This window comes from Ochotona princeps, chromosome 1 (assembly GCF_030435755.1).
Source record: "Ochotona princeps isolate mOchPri1 chromosome 1, mOchPri1.hap1, whole genome shotgun sequence".
NCBI lineage: Eukaryota > Metazoa > Chordata > Mammalia > Lagomorpha > Ochotonidae > Ochotona > Ochotona princeps.
Window position 1 is genome coordinate 92,672,956 of NC_080832.1, and position 17,676 is coordinate 92,690,631.

Below are 17,676 nucleotides of genomic sequence, written 5' to 3' on the forward strand. Positions count from 1 at the left end.
GATTCTTTATGTAGAAAAGCAAAGAGACTCAATACAGAGACTGCTAGAACTTGTACGAGAGTTTGGTAGAGTGGCAGGGTACAAAATTAATGAACAAAAATCAACAGCCATAGTGTATGCGAACAGCCCCAAGATGGAAAAACACTTAACCAGCAAGATACCATTCAAAATAACTGAGAAAAGTATGAAATATCTGGGAATAAATCTAACCAAAAATGTAGGAGACTTATTCGAAGAAAACTACAAACCACTTAAAAAAGAAATTGAACAAGACCTCAAAAGATGGAGTAACATCCCATGCTCCTGGATAGGTAAAATCAATATCATTAAAATGTCTATACTGCCAAAAGCAATATATACATTCAACGCAATCCCAATCAAATTGCCCAAAACATTCTTCATGGAACTGGAAACAATGATCCAAAGGGTCATCTGGAAGCAAAAAAAACCACGGATAGCTAGAACCATCCTGAAGAACAGGAAGTTAGCAGGGGGAATCACAGTTCCGGACCTCTGGACATACTATAGGGCAGTGGTTATCAAAACAGCGTGGTACTGGCACAAAGATAGAGAGGAAGATCAATGGAGCAGAATAGAAACACCAGAAGGAAACCCACACAGATACAGCCAAATAATCTTTGACAAAAAGACAAATGACAATCCAGGCAAATGGCAAGGTCTGTTCAATAAATGCTGTTGGGACAACTGGTTGATAGCCTGCAGAAACAAAAAAATAGATCCACATCTCTCACCATACACTAAGATCAGATCCAAATGGATAACAGATCTAAACCTACATCCAGAAACCTTCAAACTTTTGGAAGAAAATGTTGGAAACACACTGGAACACTTAGGGGTAGGCCCTCACTTCCTAAAAAAGACTCCAAATGCAGTAGAAATCGAGACCAAAATAAACAATTGGGACCTCATCAAACTAAGAAGCTTCTGTACAGCTAGAGAAACAATCAACAAAGCAAAAAGGCAACCCACAGAATGGGAGAAGATCTTCGCACACGACATAGGTGATAGAGGGCTGATCTCCAGAATATACAAAGAGCTACAAAACAACCAAAATGTCAAAACAAACAAGCCACTCAAGAAATGGGCACGGGAAATGGGCAAACACTTCACAAAGGAACAAAACCAAATGGCAAATAAACATATGAAAAAATGCTCAAGTTCCCTGGCAATAAGGGAAATCCAAATTAAAACATCAATGAGGTACCACCTAACGCCAGTAAGACTGGCCCACATGAATAAAAGCACCAACAACACTTGTTGGCGAGGTTGCGGGGAAAAGGGATCCCTACTCCACTGCTGGTGGGGCTGCAGGCTGGTACAGCCTCTATGGAAATCAGTATGGAGAATATTCAAACAACTCAAATTCAACATACCGTATGATCCAGCAATAGCACTCCTAGGAATATATCCAGAACACTTGTCTTATGAGAAACCAACATGCACTCCTATGCTCATAGCAGCACAATCAGTAATTGCAAAAACATGGAAGCAGCCAAAATGCCCATCAACAGAGCATTGGATAAGAAAGCTATGGTTCATCTACTCCATGGAATACTACTCAGCTATTAAAAAAAACAAAATGCAGTTCTTTGTGGCCAAATGGGCCAAACTGGAAACCATAATGCTAAGGGAAATGAGCCAATCCCAAAAGGTTAAATACCACATGTTTGCCTTAATTTAAGATGATATGATGTTATGTATAACATGTTATGTTTTGAATGTTATATGTTGTGTATAAACTAAAATTGAAGTATAGATGAGGTGGTCACAGAAGGTGACTGGGAACTCGCATTTACTTTTAACATATTGGTTACTCATTACTATGTCAATTAATTCCATAATGATGTAAATTTTTGCTGATGGTATGTTGGAGCTTTCAATTGACTGGGATGATACTCTGCTGGCTCTGTCTTCAGACCAGAGAGGGTATACCTAAGAAGCCATTGAACTTGACTGGACAATAAGATGCTGGACTCTATGTTTGGTATACGCTTGCAATGGGGGAATCTCAACTGAACTTGAGCTGTGGTTATGCAACTAGGTGGAGGAATCCACCATGGTGGGAGGGTTTGGGGAGGGGTGGGGAGAACCCAAGTATCTATGTAACTGTGTCACATAATACAATGTAATTACTGAAGTTAAATAATAAATAATTAAAAAAAAAAAAAAAAGAAACTTCACTCCCAAGAATTCACTCCCAGGGAGCCCAGGAATTAAGTAATAGCTGCCTGGCTACTTGTTCTGTGCTTTACGGTAAGGACCTAGTTTCTTCCACCACCTTATGTCTGTGATTAGCTTTCTATGTGTCAAGTGAGCAGACTCGGAGGTTTTACAATTCCTCCTACCAACTGGGGGCATTGTTTAAGCAACACTACCAGTGAGGAACAGGTGTCCCTATCACAGAACAACAGTTTAACATCAGCTCCAAGGCAGAAAGAATAAACCAAGTAGTTGAATTTTTACCACTCATTTCCCACCATAGGACCCTGATTTTTTTAGGACATTTCAGGAATGAGTCTAACGGATGGGAATGTGAGGTTGCAGACTCTTTTTTTTTTTCTTTTTTTAAATCTTGAAGATATACTGCCTCTTGGTGAAGATTTTGTTTTTAATGAGTCAAGAAGAGTCTTATGCTTATAAGAACTACAATAGCCATTCATGAATTGCCTTTTCCTGAACATCATTCCCCACAAAGCACAGACTTAACAATGCAGTTCTTGCTGTGCCGGAGACCAGGTGCCTCCCTCAGCCATTATTTGTGAAGCAAACCTTTTCTGCCCAGGGTGCCTTGATTTGTGGAAGACATTTATTCTCTTTTAAATGTTAGGATCTCAGCAGGTATAAATATAAACTTGTTTTTTTCAAACAGGGTTCAAAAAACATGAAAAATCTACAAGGCACATAATCAAATGCCATCCAAATTGCAAAGCCATGGGTCCCAGACCTCACCAGATTTCAGTTTTGTGAATACTTTATCAGCCATTCCAACAATAAGGAGTAGCTGACCTGCTTGGCTTGGTTATCAAAGGAATCTGTTGTTATCCTGTAATGACAAAAGCAGGTCTGCATGACAATTTAACGGCAGAAGCCATTTCTTTCAATTTTATACTTTAAAGAACTGCCAGGTAATTAACTTCACAGCAGTTTTGTTGGCAAAGTAATACTACAGATAAAATGAAACATTCACTAATAACTGACCGTGAAAACTGTAAATACTGTTGAACTAATATAGTCACTATCAGAAGAGAGAACTGACTCTGTAATACTGGAAAACAGAAGCAATCACATAAGGCATTTGGGCTTGGAAGGGTTCAGAAATGAAAGAAAGTAGATCAAAAACAAGTAAAGGTAGGACTTACTGTGTGTGTGCATACATATATTTGTATATTCATTGGCTCAGCAGTTGATCATAGAGTTCAAAGTCCAACACGATTCCTTTTTTATTTTTAATTTTTTTAAGATTTATTCATTTTTATTGCAAAATCAGATATACAGAGAGAAGGAGGGACAGAGAGGAATATCTTCCATCTAATGATTCACTGCCGAAGGGACCACAACAGCTGGTGCTGCGCCGATCCAAAGCCAGGAGCCAGGAACTTCCTCCAGGTCTCCCATGCAGGTGCAGGGTCCCAAGGCTTTGGGTCGTCCTCAACTGCTTTCCCAGGCCACAAGCACTGAGCTGGACAGGAAGTGGAGCTGCCAGATTAGAACCGGCGCCCATATGAGATCCCTGGCGCATTCAAGGCAAGGATTTTAGCCACTAGGCTACCATGCCAGGCCCAATTTCTACTTTTAAAAAACACTTACTCAGAAACATCTTTTGTTTTATGAAACAAAGAATGAAATAGGTAAAAGAACACGCAAAGATGATAATTAAACAAGAGCCGATCACAACATGTGAGTACACATTTAGGCTTTATTTTCACTTTTAAGCCTTTGTCTTACCCATTTAACCAGCCCTTAACGAAATGTTATTGATAATGACTCTATTGACTTTTTAAAATATGACTGTTGGGGCCCAGCTCAGTAGCTAAAGTCCTGGCCTTGTATGCGCCAGGTAGAAATACAGGAACCAGTTCTATTCTCAGCAGCCCTGCTTCCCATCCAGCTCCCTGCTTGTGGCCTGGGAAAGCAATCTAGGCTGGCTCAAAGCCTTGGGACCCTGCACCCATGTGGCAAATCCGGAGAGGGCTCTGGCCTCCTGTCTTCGGATTGGCTCAGCTCCAGCCATTGCAGCCACTGGGTGGGAGGGGGGTGAATCAGTGGATGGAAGATCTTCCTCTCTGTCTCTCCTCCTCTCTGTATATCTGCCTTCCCAATAAAAAGAAGTTAAAAAATAAATATATGACTGTTGGGGTTTTTTTTTGCAATCTGCTAAATGATTTTAGACAAAAAAAAAACCCTTATGAATTCAAAAGGAATTCCTGGGTAAATAAAACCTTTCATCTGCAAAATATCTGCTGTCCCTTTTATGTGGAAAACAAAAAGGCAAAGGAGACAATTTCTTCTCCCTCCCTCAAATGGATGTTCTTTGTGTATCTCAGCTGCAGTATCTAGGTTACCCATACATTTTGAGGAAAAAAAAATCAGATTTGTAAAGAGAAAGGGAGGAGATGAACCTCGCACTAAAGATAATTCCTTAAGTTTGGGATCTGCATCCTGTTAAAAATAATGCATGCTTAAAATCCTTTGATCTGAAAATCATTAAATAGCACTTTCCTACTGATAATTAACTATCTTTGAGAATACACAGCAATTAAATTTCTAATTTTTTTTTTTTTTTTTTTTGCAATGGGGAGACCCAGACACTAAACTTGCTACAAAATTGCTACGGGCAAAGCTCAGAAATAGAACCTGGAATTTTATCATTTTGTTCTAAGCTGCAGATCACATTATATCCTTAGGAATTAGTTTTTAATAAGTTCTATTAAAGGAGACTACTATGAAATGTTGCAAGAAAAGAATATAGTTCAGAGATATAAGTCATAATCAAAAATCCCTTTTGCAAAAGACGTGTTGCACCTAAGGTGACATTAGAACTACTTTAAACTGGTCCATGATCTCTAGTGCACTTCAAGAATAATTGCTAATGTGCTTTTTAATTAAGTTTTCAGAGTCAGAAATCTTACATTCCACTATGGAAATACTGGAGCAATTTGAAAATTCGAGATGCAAGATGCCTAATGCCTTTTCTGTAGATGTTTGATCAAAGATAAGAGCTCTCCAGATCTGTAAGAAGATGATGTGATTTGGTTCATCACAAAAAGAGAGGGAAACAGAAGACAAAAATCCATGAGATTTTGACAGCCATGGTTTCAAGTTTACACACACACACACACACATACGAATGCCCTGATTTAAATCTCTTATTCACCACAGATTAAGATTCTGCGGTAACATGAGCAATATTGGAAAATTGAAGGATTGTTATATTATTCAGACTTACAGTTTAAATAAAATATAACCTAATTACTTGGCTTCCAGTGAGAGAAACTCTCCTTAAACATACTTTACTTAGGAAGACAGAGAGCTTAATACTCAAATCCTAGAAAATACTGTAGGAATCATTTGTGAGATTTCCTTCAATTCACTTTAACGATATGCATTATTTTATATTTTTTTGTTCCCACTTATCAAACTTGAAGTGCTTTTCAAAACTATGAAGCAAATTTTCCTGTGATTATTATTTTATACATTAGACTTTCATTTGAAAAACACACGGGTTAAAATTTTGAATAATTTGTTACAATCAATACTGAAAACAAACAATTTTATAAGTGACCTGATAGTCTATTCCCACCTCAATCATTTCTTAATATGCAAATGACTAAGAAACTGGTCCATCTTTGGCCTCAAGCACAATCACAAACAGGTTCAGTTTCTTCACCCCAGATTCAGTGCTCTTTTTACTTCCAACGGTTAGTGGCTCCAAGTGCTAGAAAACTTCCTTCCCATTTCCAGGACCCATAACACAGTTATGTAACTGGGAATACAGGAAGCCAGCCACAAAAGCTGCTCCATGTCCTGCTTTTACTCAAGACTCCCACATGTACATACACAGATATATGGTTCTGACTCTGCGGAACTCTCAGATGCATTCCCCAATTCTCCATCTATGAACTTCTCTCAACTAAATGAAGAATTTGGAGTTCTGTGACCAGATACCTTCATATGTAAGAATCCAAAAGACAAGGGTCTCTGATCAGGCTGACTCTGTCACTGTTTAGAATAGACAAACATTCAAATCAGTCTCCCGGATAGGTTTTTTTCTAACTAGGTATTTACTTTTCTAACTAGGTATTAAGTGTCTACAATTTTCTTTAACATTTTGGTCCTGTAGTAAACTTTGAAGACACTTAGTTCTTAAACTTTCCTCTTGAAAAATGCTGTACTTACAAATATTGCTCTCTTTTGCATTATTTAACTGCCTTGAACAACCAAGGCTGTATGATATCAAGATTGAACAAAGAGTACCTATATCATCCCATTCCTAAAACTTGCTTCATTTTCATAGTTTTCAGATTACAAGTAATGTTTAGTCTACAAAGGTTGTTAAAGGTGGTTATTTTACAAAACACAGAAATGGCTATCAGTGTTTCTAAGGCCGTTTGTTATCATTACTTTTCTTTAAGTATTCAGCTGGCCATCTAAGGATAAAAGGAAAAGATAAAACATGAAAATGCCCATGTCCTCACCATTCCAGAGTGCTGCATAATTTGCCCTTACACGGCTAGGTACAAACTCATGACCACCTTTCAAAGGCTCAATGAAAATGACACCAACTTGTTATTATCTAAAAATTATTTATTTGAAAAACATATTAAATATTTTAACTAAAATTGCATGCTAATTGTTTACAAACAACTCACATAAGCATATAGGGATGAGAATATATTTATGTTTTCATTTCCAATATCTACAATGTTTAGAATGCAGCAAGTTACTCAATGGATGTATGAATTGAAATTAAACATATCAGGAAGCAGAAAGAATGACAGGAAAAACAAAGATCCATGTTTGTAGATTATCTGTATTCATACACCAAAAAAGTCAAAATATACATACAGAAATAACTTTTATGCATAAGACATGAGACATTCCGAAGATTTCAAGAAGCCAAAAAATATTTATATATTTTTGAAACATTCAGGTGGAAAGTCTTTTTCTTGGAAATTACTTTAGACTCATCATGCTCAGGAAGGAAAGTATGAGAGAGGTAACAAGCCCAGGGTGATTTACTGCCCTCTTAGGTACCTTTTTTTTTAAGATTTATTTATTTTTATTGGAAAGGCAGATATAGATAGAGAAGGAGAGACAGAGAGGAAGGTCTTCCATCCGATGATTCACTCCCCAAGTGAGCGCAACAGCCGGTGCTGAGCCAGTCTGAAGCCAGGAGCCAGGAACTTCCTCCAGGTCTTCCACATGGGTACAGGGTCCCAATGCATTGGGCCGTCCTCAACTGCTTTCCCAGGCCACAGCAGGAAGCTGAATCAGAAGTGGAGCTGCTGGGACTAGAACCAGTGCCCATATTGGGACCCTGGCACATTCAAGGTGAGGACTTAAGCTGCTAGGCCACCGTGCCAGGCCCCTTAGGTACCTTTTCTTGCAATTATGGAAATAACATGGAGATCCCTTTGGAAGAAGTCTGGGAAAAATCTGATTTTTCAGAAAGTATTACTTCTCTGATACAAGGAAGCACAGAGAGAAAAAATAAATATAAAAATTAAGGTATACGAATTTTTGTAAAAAAATATAATAAAATATATCATGTATTATATATAAGAAAATAGTTTTTTTACTTTTTAAAAGTTACTTTTCATGATATGGTTCCACAGGCACAGGGATTCCTCCATCCTCTAATTCCCCCTTCCCCATTGTTTTCCCCCATATGATTACAATAGCATCAACTTTCAGCAACAAAGTCCAATATTCTGCTGTTTATGTATAGCATGGCATTGGAGGTACAGGCAATGATAGAAAGTCTAGTATCCTAATGTAAAGGTATGTTTGACAGTTTTATTGGGATTCCTCCTTTTATTCAATAGAGATGCTTATTGCAATGTATCTTCACTTCCAAGTATGCTAGTCTCCATTATACAAGCCATATACAAGAACATACATATGAACATGTTTGTTTACTTATATATTTATCTTGTATTTTGCATGAAAGTTGCCTTATATCAGAGAGAGCATTTGGTATTTGTTCTTTAGGGATTGGTTTATTTCAATGAGCATAAGAGTCTCCAGCTGGGACCATTTTGCTGCAAATGGTAGAATTTAATTCCTTTTAATAGCTGAACAATAGTCCATGTAGTAGATGTGTCACATTTGCCTTATCTGTTCCTCTTCCAACAGGCATTTGGGTTGTTTCCATGTCTTCACTATTGTAGATTGTGTTGCTACAAATATAGGGTTGTAGATCACTTTCTCATATGCAGATTTCATTTCCTTTGGTTATATTCTCAGGAGTAAAATAGCTGGGTCACACTGTAGATCAATTTTCAGTTGTCTCAGCACTCTCTAACTTCCACAGTGGCATTACTACCCTATATTCTCACCAACAGTGGAGTAGGGTACCTTTCTCCCCACATCCACTCCAACAGGTGTTTTAATACATTTCTGAATGTAAGCAAGTATCACTGGAGTTAAGTGGAACTTCAGTATGGTTTCATTTGTTTTTCCCTAATAGCTAGTAAGCCTGACCAATTTTTTCATTTGTTAGGCAAGCAACTGTTCACCAAAAAACTGAAAGACACTGAAAAAATGAGTAGATTGTGGACCCATATAATCTACCAAAATTGAGTCATGAGGCAATGAAGACAATAAAAGACTTAATCACTACAGAGATTGGATCAGTAATTAAATCCCTCCCAACAAAGACAAGACCTGGACAGGATGGCTTCACTGCTAAATTCTGCCAAACATTTCAAGAACTTACCCTAATCCTCCACAAGCTATTCAAAATAAGAGAAAGGGAGACAATCCTTCCAAACTCTTTTTATGAATCTAATATCACCCTAATACCAATGCCAGATAGAAACACAACAGAAAAAGAGAACTTGAACCCCTACCACCTACATGAGAGATGCAGCTGTGTTTCTGGTTCTGTCCTGGCCTAGCTCTGGCCACTATGCCATTTGGGGAGTGGACCAGTAGGTGAAAGCTCTCTCTCCTTTCTGTTGTTCTGCCTTTCAAATTAATTATTGAATACAGCTTTAAAAAGCCCCACTGGTAAACCTAAAGTTTAGGTGGTTATAGACTAAGCTAGGTGTGACCAAGGAGCCTGCCATCAATCACAGGTAAAGGGATCTGCCATAGACTGGACTGGGCAAGGCAGCAGCACCCAAATATGCATCCTGAATAGGGTGTGGGGTGGACCGGGCTGCAACATTCACCAGCTTATACAAGGCCAAATGGGAGGCCAGAGTACACCGGGCGCTGGCCTAAAAACCCAATGGCATGTATGTAAACTGGGTTTGGGAGTGGATCAAGTGGAGGTACTTGGGAAGCTCCCCTGGCGAGTCATAGCTCTCGCTGGTGAACACGTCGTCCAGATCTGGGGGTCGGACAAGCAGGGCATAGTAGCTCCAAAATGTGTAAATTGGTAATGGAACGTAATGTACTGGGCAGGACTGAGCAAACCTTTGTCTACAAGCAAAACTAGAAACCAGCATGGAGCACAGGTCATACTGAGCTAGGCTCTTGCACCTACTGGTCCTCAGAGCAACCACGGGCAGGTGCATGATTTACAGCTGGAACAAGCCCAATCGGGGAGGTAACGGGACACCCTAACTAGGTTGAGGTTCCCACCAAGGGGCGTATGTGCTGGAATTGGAGCTGCGTTCTATCTAGGAAACAGTTGTAGTCACCCGAGGCACTAGTGTGGGCTGGGATTGGATGCACCAGGCCAGTTCAGACCCCAACACCATATGGTGTCATGGAGAACCAAAGGGTAGATGTGGGACTGACTAGGCTGGGTCTCAACCCCCTACTGAGCCATGCGTAAGCTGTATGTGGGTATGGATGAGACATGGCCGGGCTGAAACATCCAACAACAAGAACCAGAATGGGGTGAAAGCCAGCCAGGAAAAGCCACTGTTCCTGCTAGGACAGGAGATGAACTGAGTTGGGTTGGCTCAAGGACCCCATGGCATGCGCAAAATCTGCCATTGGGAGGGGTTCTGATGGAGGAGCCTGGGCAACTCCTCTGGCAGGACACAGTCCCTGCAGGTAAGCACAAGAAGCATGATAGGAAACAGTCCAGAATAGGCCATGGAAAGTTTCCCACTGGCACACATTCAGCATGGGTCAGGAGCAGACCAGGCTGAATCAGTTCATGTCACCCACTGGCAAATCCGATCACCAGATCAGTGTGGGATGAGCCGGGTTTGGTCGCGTCAAAACCAGTACACATTATGGAATGCCAGGGCGTGGTTGCCTGTACTGGATATGAATGCAGCACCCAACCAGCACAAGTGAGATCCAGGAAGGAAGGGAGGGGCAGAACTGGCGGGGGGATTAAGGGGCTGGTTCCCTCGCCAGACAGCTACTCCCAATGGAGAGCGTGGGCTGGGATAGAGACAGACTAGACTATGCAAGGCTGCAACACCTGTGCACTGCATGTGGACTAGATCAGGGAAAAGCCAGGCTGGGCTGATTATTCCTGCTGGTGCAAGCATAAATTAGAGTGGGTGAGGGATGTTTGGGCATAGCTGCAGAAGCTGGCACTGGGGACTAATTCTGTCAAGTCAAATCACAGAACCACCTAAAGAGTGCATAAACCGGGACAGAGACACCTGGGAGGGAAAAAGTGGGTTCCCCCTTCTTGGGTCACTATTCCCGTGGGAGAGCATGAAAACTAGGACGGGGGCTGGGATGGCTAGATAGAGAGGCACTCAACATCACCCGTGAGGGCTGGATGGTTGAGTTGGTTAGATAGAACTAAGCTTTAATACCCAGTGACAAGTGCCAGAGACAAATGGGATGGGGGACAGACTGGTCTTCTGCTACACATACAGGCAAACCAGGGTAGGGGGCAGGCCTGGTGGGGGTTATTGTGGGTCGCCCCGACTAGGCTGCAGCTCCCACTGGTTTGTGTGAGGGCCGAGTACGTGCTGGGCAGAACCAGACTGGACTGCAACACCCATTGGTTCCTGTGCAACTCGGGACTGAAAACAGAACCAACCCAGCAATTGCAACCACCAGCTGATCGGGGTGATGAACTGTGCCGGGCCCTGTGCTGGCTAGAACATACAAGAAACTAGTCTGGGAATACCTCAAAGTTTCTTTGGAGATCTCCCCATTCGAACTGCTGGACTCAGAACTCTAATCAAGAAAAGACAGAGACAGAGCAGATCATTCATTCATCTCAGCTATATGTTGGCAGCGAAATATGGGGCAAACAGAGACTTTATGATGGACCATATCAATCAGTGGACGACCTCATCGAGCGAAACTGGCAGCAATTCATAACTGGAGAACTATTAACACCACTTGAGCACATATCTCAGAGCATGCCCCACATCCGGGACTCGGGGTGGGCAGGGAACCGGGTGGGGCTTCTCCCTCAATATCCCCCTTTACCTCAGATACATGATGGAAACAATATGGACATAATAGTATTACCCACTTCCCTATCCCCCTGAACTTTTTTTTCTTTTTCTTTCTTTAACTGTAATTAACTATGTAAAGATTGTCAACAACAACACAATAAAATAGATTTTAAAAAAAGTGGTTTGCAGTTTCTAACACAAATTTTTAGAACATGAGCTGCCAAGACAACAGTCTGAGGTCTAGTGCTGGCTCGTCCACTCCTAGTCCAGATTCCTGTCAATGCCCTGGAAAAGCAGTAGAGGATGGTCCTAACTGGTGATAACCAGAAGCTCCTTGCTCTTAACTTTGAACTCACATAGCTCTGGTCATTAGAGCTATTTGGGTGCTGAACCAGCACATGGAAGATTACTCTGTCTCTTTTCTCTTTGTAACTCTTTCAAGTAAAAATAAATAAATCTTTTTTAAAAATCTAATTGGAAAAAGTTTCAAAATGTTACAATATAGATAATTGAGACAAAAGAGAAAATAATAGATATGAAATAGTGACTCGCCATCTTAGGTAACCAGAGCTATTACAGAAAAGAAAAAATATACTCAACCACAACAGTGCAAAAAATGATATTGTTTCCTAAAATAAAATATGTATGAATTTACTTGTTAAAAATCATTCATCTTAAAGCAAAAATATACCTGGATGAACTTTGGAATTTATGGATAACAATTCATACATACCCAAAGAAGGAAAAAGAATAGATTGTGTGTTTAAAAAAAGAGAGAGAGAGAAAAGGGGCTGGATAGGAGAGGTCGAGAGGCAGTGCTGTTGTGTCAAGCCAGTTAAATTCCAATCTGACTACTGCTATTGGACATTATTTAATTGACAAATTTTACTAATGTCATAATAATAATTTCACATACTAACATGTGAAAATGGAAACTTTCACATATTATTTCATGGAATATGAAACTTTCCCAGAAAAATAATTACATAAAGTATCACTTTAAACGAAAGACATGGAGCTTTAGTTGTAGGAATTTCTCAAAGGCAATAATCACAAGGTTAAGAGAGAACAGAATAATTTCTCTACCTTCCACAGTTGAGCAGCCTTAAAACTCCTGCTTCTCCATGCTAAAACCATTTCTTCTCTATATATAAACTGTCTATTTTTGAAGGATAAGCCTGCAATTTATTATTCATGTGTATTCTGCAGTTTGTAATCCAACTTCCTAGGCTTAACTGGCATAAATATATTAGTTTTACAGAGCAAGAAAGATCTAGCATAAAAATTATATGGTGGCAATAACAATCATAGTGATCACAAAAGCAAATATACATCAGATACAATATTCAACATAAAATCAGCTTTCACCCTGACAGATTTATCTACACTACACAGATAAGACAAATGAAGAAGTAAAAAAAAAGCTATAAGGAGAAACTAAATATCCATTAAGGAAAAATATCTACAAACGGGTACATGAAGTTAAAATACGCAGATAATGGTTTTCAGTACCACAAAAGCATCCCTTATCTCTCTCATCTGTGTGCTTGTACCATTACATCAAAACTGATATAATCGGTGTTCTCCCATCCAAGGCTGATGTCTGTACAGACTGTACTCTTAGCCTGGAGACACTGAAGGAACTGAAGCAATGTCAGAGAGATGGATATGTCTGTCAAGAAAGAAAAATTCCAGTTTCTCCCTGCCTCCTAAACTTCGCAGTGGATTTCCTTATGAGTTGTGCTTCTGAAATCATCATTGCACGTACTGAATTATCTTACAGCGTGAATGCTTGCAGATAGGCATTCATGTCAGCACAGTCTCTAACACCAGCTGATGACATACAGTTATAGTAAATACTCAAAATGGCACTTTGTATTTGTATATATATAAAATTGAGAACATGTATCATAAGTCTTTGGTAACAGAGAATGCAAAACCAATGAAAAACATTTTTAAATAATCCGTAATGTATAATTTTTTATACATGAGTATTTTGTGTTACGCTTACAATCTGTCATTAATTTGGAGTGAAAATTTAATGTCACTGTTATATTCTTTTGGTGTGTCCCAACTGAAATATAATTTCCAAGGTAAAATTTTGGCTAACAAAAGATGGTCAGTATTGAAAACAAATTTGTAAATATCATCTTAAAACCATTAGGATTTCAATAAAATGGTATTTACCCTTCCAGTTCTAATAATTATGTAAGAGTAATGAAATTGTAACTAACTTGTATACATTTCCAAATTGCATCTTTTCTCACCTTGTTATCTTGGGGCTAGAAATAATAATTCATACAGAGGGACAATGGAGGAGAGATAAAATAGGTAGAGACATTAGCAGTAAAGTCTTAAAATATGTTTGTCTCAAAACAAGGAAAACTAATATTTTACACACTGTAATCTGAGTGTTTTCACCAATTCAGTAATGTAAGAAACAAAGATGAATAGTGTAGTTACTAGAAAGAAAAATTCTTTTTTTTTAAGATTTTCTTTTATTTCTTTCAAAGTAGAGTTGCACAAATGTAAATCTTCCATCTCCTAGTTCACTTCCCTAAGGGCTACAACAGCCAGGGCTGGCCAGACAGAAACCAGGAGCATTATCCAGGTCACCCACAAGGACGGCAGGGGCCCAACACAAGCCCTATAAATTCTTCTGGTAAATTTTTTCAAAACATACCACAGTATTCACTATGAATATGTGGGTACAAGTAGCTATTGCTCTGATATGGTCTCCTAAATATACCTTCAGCACACTTTTTGATATAATCTGTCATCTTCCTTTTTAGCAGTGTGATATTACAGTAAGTCCTTTGCCTTTTTCTGACTTCACAATGAACTATTCACTTCACTCAATACAATACAACATGAGTTGATTTGCTGCCTCCCTGAATCATCATCCATAGCATGCATATGTAGAAGAGAAATTCTTTTTCCTTTGCCCTACGTTGAGTATCTGGGGACTTGACAAAAACAGACTAACAGAAGACAGCATATTCATAAACAAATTGCAGCTAACAAAACAAACAGCTAGCTCACTAAATATGTAAAATTAGATTCACAGACCTAACTTGGGGAAAAGAGGAAAAGAAAAAGCTTTTATGGGAAGAAAAGAACCAAGTTTTAAGAACAAATAGAAGTAAGAAAATCCATGACATTTTTTTTTTATACAGATCTTCATGCCATAAAAATCCTTCTGAGGATTTATGATACACTTTTAGTTTTTCTCTTGTTAGTAGGACTTACCTGGAAGCTAACTTACAGAATCTGGACTTCCTAGAAGTTTCTGCTGTTAGGTGAGCTTTTGTCATAGCTTGTTATTCTTTAAGGTAATCACTATGCAAACTCTAGGCTTCTTGAGTGCATATCCACTATACATGCAGCAATCTAAAAATACCTCTACATATGAGGTATGCCAAGTAAAGTCAAAATAAAGTGATAAACAATACTTGTATGCAGATGAGTTGGCCTAATCAGCAGTTTTTCCTCTGATGGACATCACCGTAAGTGTACATGCTAAAATGTGGCAGAAATAACTCTTACATACTGACCAACATTTGGAGGGATGGCTAGGAAAAGATCATAATGCATCTGTCGCAGCATCAACATGTTGAGAAGCACAGTACTCAATAAGTTAAGATCATTTAAGTTAAAATGCAACAAAGGGAAGTCCATTTAGCCCAGCAATTAAGACACCAGTTAAGGTACTTGGGTCCCACCTTGCAGTCCCTGGGTTCAAGTTCTGGCTCAGGTTTGGATTCCATCGTCCTTTTGACTCAAACTCTTGAGTGACCAGTAGGTGATCACTCAAGTGCTTGAGCCTGCCATCCACTAAGGAGACTTGAATTGAGTTCCTGTCTCTCTCTCTCATCTTCAACCTGGGCTAGTCCTAGCCCAAACTGCATTTTGGGCAGTTAATCAGCAGACAGGAGGTCGTTCATCCTTTCTCTCTCTCTCTCTCAACTCAAATATTAAAATAAAATAAAACAATGCATAAAGACTCAAAAAGAATTTGCAGAGGTTTGAAGATCCTTGGTTCTAATCTTAAGAATCATTACTACCTGCTGAAATGTTTAATAAATAGCAAGCCATCACAGTATTATTGAATTTAAAATTTCAGAATTATAGGTACTAATTTTTAAAACATTCTTTAAAATACCTCACAATGTTCAGAGGAAGTAAAGTGGTTAATTTTCCTTATTAAAAATAGGAAGAAACAAAAAATAAGACTGGCATTTGGCATTTATAAGTAGACAGATACCATACTTTTACTGTCATTTAAGACTAAGGTTACTGAAAAATAATCTGAATATTTCAATCAAGATATTCATATTTTTAAAGATATCTATTTGAAATTATGTATCAATGTTACTAGTCACCTTCTTAATCAACATGGTCTTTCTTAAATATTTGTTAATTTAAAAAATAGAAAGTAGAAGAGGGACAGAGAGAGATTACCCCCCACTGACTCATTCTCCAAATGGACATAAAAGCTAGGTATGGGTCAAACCGAAGCTGAGATCTTGCATCCTGATTTCCCACATACACGGTAGGTGCCCAAACACTTGAGCCCATCTTATGCTGCCTTCCCAGGCATATTACCAGGCAGCTAGAACATAAATTGAATAGCTGGAATTCACAATCAAAAAAGCCAACTGAATATGGGAAGCAGACATTGCATAACATTGCATTACTCATAAGGTAACTTACTGAGCTGTGTCGCAACACTGACCCTGTAATACCAAGTTTCAGTCATACTTACCACATGCTATTTCAGCTTACCAAGACTTTCATCTAAGCTTTTATTTGTCCTTATTTTCTGGAATGTTTACATTACTTTGAAAGATATCTACTTTATCTCCTGTAGAATCTAACACAAAATAACCTCCACATAATATGTTTATACCTTTTTAAATCCTAAATACCCTAAATTGACTTATTAAAATGGTAAAGTATGGATAAAATGCATATTGAATATTTGTTAAAATATAGAATAAATTTCAAAACAATATTAAAGCAAAATAAACATTTCTATAGAATCCAAATATCTATTTCATTCACAGATATAAGCCTAAGCAGATAAAAAAAAAGGAATGAGACACATCAACTTCAAAAGCATGGTGTTCCCAGGAAAAATGAATTAATCAGAGAGGATGAATGAAGCTTTAGCTATTGTTATAAAATTTTTAAGAAAGGAGAGGAAGAAAGAGGAAATAGAGGGAAAGAAATTTATTTTGATAAATGTTTAAATTTCAGTGGTTCATTCACAAGTGCTTAAAATATTATTTTTCCATTTGAACTATAAAAATTTCATTAGTTTTAATTTTAATGTAAAAGGTCATATAATTTTAACCCCTCTTAAATTTTAAGAGAAAAATATCTTTATTGGCTCGATTTACTGATTCTCTTTCCAAACGCCTACAAGACAGTAACCCAATCCAGGAAATCAACTGTGTAGGCCATTACCTGCTGTCTCCCTAGCTGTGTAACGGTAGAAAAATAGAAGCAGGATTGGATTTGCTACACAGGTTTCTGGAGAAATGTATCACAAAGTTGCCCTAAGTATAATTTTAAAGGATACTCCCATTTATTACTTTCTGAAGATGTATTTATTGTTTATTTGAAAGACGGAACTACAGACATACGCGGAGACAGTAGGGGATCTTCTACCCACTGGTTCACTTCACAGATGGCAGCAATGGGCAGTGCTGAGCCAGGCCCTAGCCTGGATCCAGGAGCTTCATCCCGGTCTCCCACACTGGTGGCAGGGGCCCAGATATTTGGACCATCTTCCACTGTTTTCCCAGGCCACTGCTGAAGATTGGATTAGTAGTAGAACAGCTGACATACAAACCAGTGCCCATATGGGATGTTGGCATTGCAGGTGGTAGATTAACCTGAAATACTCCAGTGCCAGTCCTAATACTTCAAATTATTAAGAAATTATTTTAACTTAATTTTTAAAGATTTATTTATTCTTACTGGAAAGGCAGATATAAGGAGAGGAGGAGAGACAGAAAGGAAGATCTTCCACCCGAGGATTCGCTCCCCAAGCGCCCACAACGGCTGGAGCTGAGCCAATCTGAAGCCAGGAGCCAGG